Here is a 6,000-nt window from a genome sequence, read left to right as displayed (position 1 = left end):
CAGCTGTGTGTGTCCATATTGTTTTGTTACTGTTGTTATTATTTCCCCCCATCACCCCCATCCCCCCCTTATCCCCTCTCATTTTATCACCAAATTCATTTTAACATTACCAACTGCAAACCAAATGTTGGAGATTGATGGAATCTCATTTGAATACTACGGTTGGAGGTGTTCCTGTGTTTTTTTTGGGTCATGACGTATTGTTCCCCCCGTCGCACCGCGGAGCGAAAGGGGGGACTATGGTTTTCCCCTCCGTCCGTGTGTGCGACCGTGCGAACGTGCGTGCGTGCGTGTTTGCGTAAGCGAAGGGCCGAATTCTAATTTGGTGTGTGGGTGCAACCCACGTCAAAATCCAAGATGGCAGCCGCCATGTTTGTCTGACGCCATGTATGTCTGAACCTTGTGAGCGGAATATCTTGAAAAATAAGCGAAGTACCAACTTATAATCTGGTGTGTGGGTGTATCTACGCATAAGGGAGAACGCTATTGAAAATTGGGTCGCCACGTCAAAATCCAAGATGGCCACCACCATATATATTTCTGAACCTTGTGAGCGAAATATCGTGAAAAATAAACGAACTACTAACTTCTAATCTGGTGTGTGGGTGTATCTACGCATAAGGGAGAACGCTATTGAAAATTGGGTCGCCACGTCAAAATCCAAGATGGCCGCCTTGCGTCTTCCACTTTGTCAGCTCACATCACTTCAACGACGGGGGACCTAGGCGTAACGCTTGTTCCCTATCAATCTGCATTGTTTTGCATGTCTTGCTCTGCTTGAAACGAATATCTCATGATTCATCGTGTCTTACCTTCCCGTGAACCCGCTTCCCTGATGTCACCGGCAATTCCATCAATTAACCTAAACATTCTTGCATTGAATTAAAATCTGCCTGCTGAGTGTTGTCAAGTTGTTTTATTAAATATTATGTGCTTCACAATCGTTATAGTATAGAAAAAAGTTATTTATTTATTTATATGAGGTTAAGTTGATATAAAAAAACTCCAAAATGTACTTCTTCCTCTTCATTCGAGTTTTGAGTTTAAGATTCTTCCCATTAAGTCATATATATATATATATATATGTATCTCTTACATGAGCCTCGATCTTGTATACAAAAAAAAGTCTTGGTAATGTCCTCTCTTTGGCTACATTTGACATTGAGAAATTGCTGGTGAAAGGTCATCGGGAATATCCTGAAAGGAATTTTAAAAAAAACTCCTGGCCATGAATTCACCTGCTTTCCACATTCAGTATTCCTCACGGATTCAAATTTACTTCATGTTCTCGGTCTGGAAGCATTTCCAGGGGTCACAGGTTGAAGACGAGGATTGGATTTTAAGGAGCTTTATCAAATGCTACATTGAGGAAGTTTGCTTCAAGTCTCTTTCAATTTCTTCTTGGTCACAACGACGAGGCGTCGTTCTTTTTATCCGGCTGCCATTTCCAGGAGGATATAAACAACCGCTGGGAGAAAGTAAATAAGAGTTGGAATCTTATCTTTCTGGCAGTAAAAAGAGAATATATCTTGCTATTTCTTTCGAAGCAAACTTCTAAAAGTTTTCAATTTGATCAGCAACTTTTTATTGCAGTAAAATGGAAAAGGAAGTCTTTCATTGGCAATTCGTTCCACTTGCAAGCACTTGGTGTTTGTCCTTTTGGTGTTTGGATGGAACATGCACAAAGTTGAAGTTTTTTTTTGGTAATTTGCACTTGATTCATGTGCAAATGACTAAAACACAAGTGTCTTGGAAAGAAACAGTCCACAGCAATCCCATTGGATGCCCATATATGGGGCTTCACTGCTGTGTTCAGCCAGGATATCGCAACAGATTGTTTGGAGATCCCAGAGAGGGTTGTTGCTGAGATGTTACGGTATTGGAAGTCGAACCACAACTTAGGTGTGGTTTTTTTCGTTTTACCTCCGCCACTCAAGGTGGATGGACGTTATGTTTTCACCCCTGTCTGTTTGTCTGTCTGTCCGTTGGTGAACAAGATATCTCAAAAATTTGTGGACAGATTCGGACGAAATTTGACAGAGAGGTAGCGTATGTGACAAGGACGCAATGATTAGATTTTGGTGAAGATCCCGATTCGCATCCGGCTATTACAATTTTTTAAGTGATTCTTCACCATTGGGAGATAGGGTCAAAAATGATATATCGTAGAATATCTCAAAAAGTTATGAACGGATTTGGACGAAAGTTGGTGGGTAGGTTGTGTGTGTGACAAGGACTAATCGATTCGAGTTTGGTGAAGATCTGAATATGGATTCGGATATGACAGTTATTTAATTTTTAAGTGATTCTCCACCATTGAATGATCGGGCTTAAACTGACATATAGCAGGATATCTCAAAAAGTTATGGACGGATCTGGACGCAACTTGGTGGACGCATTGGGAATATGACAAGTCTGAATCCATTCGAGTTTGGTGAAGATCTGACTATGGATTCGGATATGAGAGTTATTTAATTTTTAAGTGCTCTCTGCTCTCTCTCTCTCTCGCTCTCTCGCTCTCTCGCTCTCTCGCTCTCTCTCTCGCTCTCTCGCTCTCTCGCTCTCTCGCTCTCTCTCTCGCTCTCTCGCTCTCTCTCTCTCTCGCTCTCTCTCTCTCTCTCTCGTGCTTTGCTCTCTCTCTCTCTCTCTCTCTCGTGCTTTGCTCTCTCTCTCTCTCGTGCTTTGCTCTCTCTCTCGTGCTTTGCTCTCTCTCTCTCGTGCTTTGCTCTCTCTCTCTCTCTCTCTCTCTCTCTCGTGCTTTGCTCTCTCTCTCTCTCTCTCTCTCTCTCTCTCGTGCTTTGCTCTCTCTCTCTCTCTCTCTCGTGCTTTGCTCTCTCTCTCTCTCTCGTGCTTTGCTCTCTCTCTCTCTCTCTCTCTCTCTCTCTCTCTCTCTCTCTCTCTCTCTCGTGCTTTGCTCTCTCTCTCTCTCTATCTCTCTCTCGTGCTTTGCTCTCTCTCTCTCTCTCTCTCCCTCTCTCTCTCTCGTGCTTTGCTCTCTCTCTCTCTCTCTCGTGCTTTGCTCTCTCTCTCTCTCTCTCTCGTGCTTTGCTCTCTCTCTCTCTCTCTCTCTCTCTCTCTCTCTCTCTCTCGTGCTTTGCTCTCTCTCTCTCTCGTGCTTTGCTCTCTCTCTCTCTCTCTCTCTCTCTCTCTCTCTCTCTCTCGTGCTTTGCTCTCTCTCTCTCTCTCTCTCTCCCGTGCTTTGCTCTCTCTCTCTCTCTCTCTCGTGCTTTGCTCTCTCTCTCTCTCTCTCTCTCGTGCTTTGCTCTCTCTCTCTCTCTCTCTCTCTCTCGTGCTTTGCTCTCTCTCTCTCTCTCTCGTGCTTTGCTCTCTCTCTCTCTCTCTCTCTCTCTCTCGTGCTTTGCTCTCTCTCTCTCGTGCTTTGCTCTCTCTCTCTCTCTCTCTCTCGTGCTTTGCTCTCTCTCTCTCTCTCTCTCGTGCTTTGCTCTCTCTCTCTCGTGCTTTGCTCTCTCTCTCTCTCTCGCTCTCTCGCTCTCTCTCTCTCTCTCTCTCGTGCTTTGTTCTCTCTCTCTCTCTCTCTCTCTCGTGCTTTGCTCTCTCTCTCTCTCTCTCTCTCTCTCTCTCTCGTGCTTTGCTCTCTCTTTCTCTCTCGTGCTTTGCTCTCTCTCTCTCTCTCTCTCTCGTGCTTTGCTCTCTCTCTCTCTCTCTCGTGCTTTGCTCTCTCTCTCTCTCTCTCTCTCTCTCGTGCTTTGCTCTCTCTCTCTCTCTCTCTCTCTCTCTCTCGTGCTTTGCTCTCTCTCTCTCTCTCTCTCTCTCTCTCGTGCTTTGCTCTCTCTCTCTCTCTCTCTCTCTCTCTCTCTCTGTGCTCTTGCTCTGCTCTCTCTCTTTCTCGCTCTCTCTCTCTCTCTCTCTCGTGCTTTGCTCTCTGCTCATCTTCACTCTCACGTTCACTCTTTCATTCCCCTTTTCTCCCGCCTCTGGAATAAACTCCCTCACTCCCTTCAATCCCTCCCCTCCCTCCAGGTCTTTAAAACAGCTGTTCACCACCATCTCTGATCTGCCCCCATCCAAAACCTTGATCTTTGCTACCCCCGCTAATTCACCCCAGATACACGCTTTTTTTGGGGAAATTCCAACTTCTTTCCTGGAAGTCCTTGCAGTGTTCATATGATTTATACCTCTCCCACCTCCCCCCAAGCCTTCCCCCTCCCACAGTTTTCTCGCTGTCCCTGCTCTCAAATGTTGTGTTTGTGTCCTTCCCCCTCTCTCCCCATCTTGTCTGCTGCTCCCCTTATTTTTTATGTTTTATGTGTCGGTTGCCTTTTTGTGTGATTAATGTTAGCTCTTTCACGAGCCTCGATCTTGTATACAAAAAAAAAAAAAAGAAGTGAATCTTCACCATTGAATGAAAGGCTAAAACTGATATATTGCAGGATATTTCAAAAAGTTATGGACGGATTTGGACGAAACTTGGTGGACGGATTGGGAATGTGACAAGTCTGAATCGATTCGAGTTTGGTGAAGATCTGAATATGGATTCGGATATGAGAGTTATTTAATTTTTAAGTGATTCTTCACCATTGAGGGATCGGGCTAAAACTGACATATAGCAGGATATCTCAAAAAGTTATGGACGGACTTGGACGAAACTTGGTGGACAGGTTGTGTGTGTGACAAGGAAGAATCGATTCGAGTTTGGTGAAGATCTGAATATGGATTCGGATACGAGAATTATTTAATTTTCAAAGTGATTCTTCACCATTGAGAGATATGGCCAAAAACTATACATAGCAGGATATCTCAAAAAGTTATGGATGGACTTGGACGAAACTTGGTGGACGAGTTGATTAGGTGACAAGAAGAAGCCGATTCGATTTTGGTTCAGGTCCGAATCCAGATCCGGCGTATCAGTGGATACGATACATAAACTGTTCGGCCTGGCGGAGGTGTGCGCTCTTCCGAGTGCCTTTCTGGTTTGACAATAACTTGATGAAGACTTGTTGAATTATTATAATGGACATTTGGCACGCATGAACATGTTAAAAGCCAAAAGGGGAACTATCTGAACATGTCTTTCTGATCATGTTGAGCTCAGGTATGTTGTAAAGAATGAAGAGGTGAAGTGGAATTCTCGGCTCTGAATTGACCGATTAACCCATACATGGCACACAATGGTCACATAAATGTAACGTTTCATTCCAAAGGATTTTTATTGCAGCACCGGGTTTGAAGCAAAGGATTTGTTTGAGCAGGTCGTTTTACTATGAATTATAAATGGCTTGCAGAAGGAAAACCCTGCTTTCCAGCAAAGCTGTAATCTCAGCTGAATCGGATGTTAGGGCTTCAAGGCATTCGCTTGTTTCTCGGTTTCGTCCGACACCTCTAATGGCGACTATTCATCGCAGCCATGTCTGTGGGATCCGTCCGCCCACCTCACTCAGCGTGAGTAACGGTGCTCGTTTTCCTCAGGCCGCACTGACATGTGGCAGCGGATCGGAGGCGCACCCCTCGTCGGGCCCCTGGAAAGTATGACCGGTCTGGAAGCTGCGAGTCGGCGGTGCACATGAGCCTGGCACGCTGTTTGTTCAAACTTCCAAGCGGGCTCTAAAAATGGCGTTTGTGTTGCCGGTCGAGTTGGAACACCTATGTGCTTATCTGGAGATCGAAAGACTTCTCCGGTCAACGTCCAGGTGGCCTGCCACTCTTTTTGAAAACTCTGCGTCGGAGTTGGCAAGCATTTAATGGCAATTTCTTTTTAATGCGAAATGTCATGGAATTTTATGGTTACCTCCGCCACCCAAGGTGGATGGGGGTTATGTTTTCGCCCCCTGTCTGCTTGACGAGTATGTTGCTCGCTCCGGTTTGTGTGTGTTTGTCTGTCCGCTCGCTTATACTTGCCTACAGGTCACAATTTCAAACCAATCTTCACGAAGCTTCACCAAATGGGGCGAGTTTGTGGTCCGACAAAATCCTATATATTTTGAGGTTAAAAGGTCAAAAGGTCAACATAGGCCAAAGGTTAACCACTTTTTCAGATTTCTA

At 45.0% G+C, this 6,000-nt stretch overlaps 2 protein-coding genes across 3 annotated transcripts in view; one reads left to right on the top strand and one right to left on the bottom strand.

Annotated features, from left to right (window-relative positions):
- Positions 1-6,000, top strand: part of LOC137431845 (RNA-binding motif, single-stranded-interacting protein 1) — a 400,729-nt gene that overhangs the window by 74,755 nt on the left and 319,974 nt on the right. The gene's annotated exons all lie outside the window — the stretch shown is intronic.
- Positions 1-6,000, bottom strand: part of LOC144893034 (uncharacterized) — a 296,542-nt gene that overhangs the window by 167,224 nt on the left and 123,318 nt on the right. The window lies entirely within an intron of this gene.

Source organism: Myxine glutinosa, chromosome 7 (genome assembly GCF_964187855.1).
Source record: "Myxine glutinosa chromosome 7, kmMyxGlut1.1, whole genome shotgun sequence".
In the NCBI taxonomy this organism is placed as follows: domain Eukaryota; kingdom Metazoa; phylum Chordata; class Myxini; order Myxiniformes; family Myxinidae; genus Myxine; species Myxine glutinosa.
This window is presented reverse-complemented; position numbering and strand designations above follow the sequence as displayed.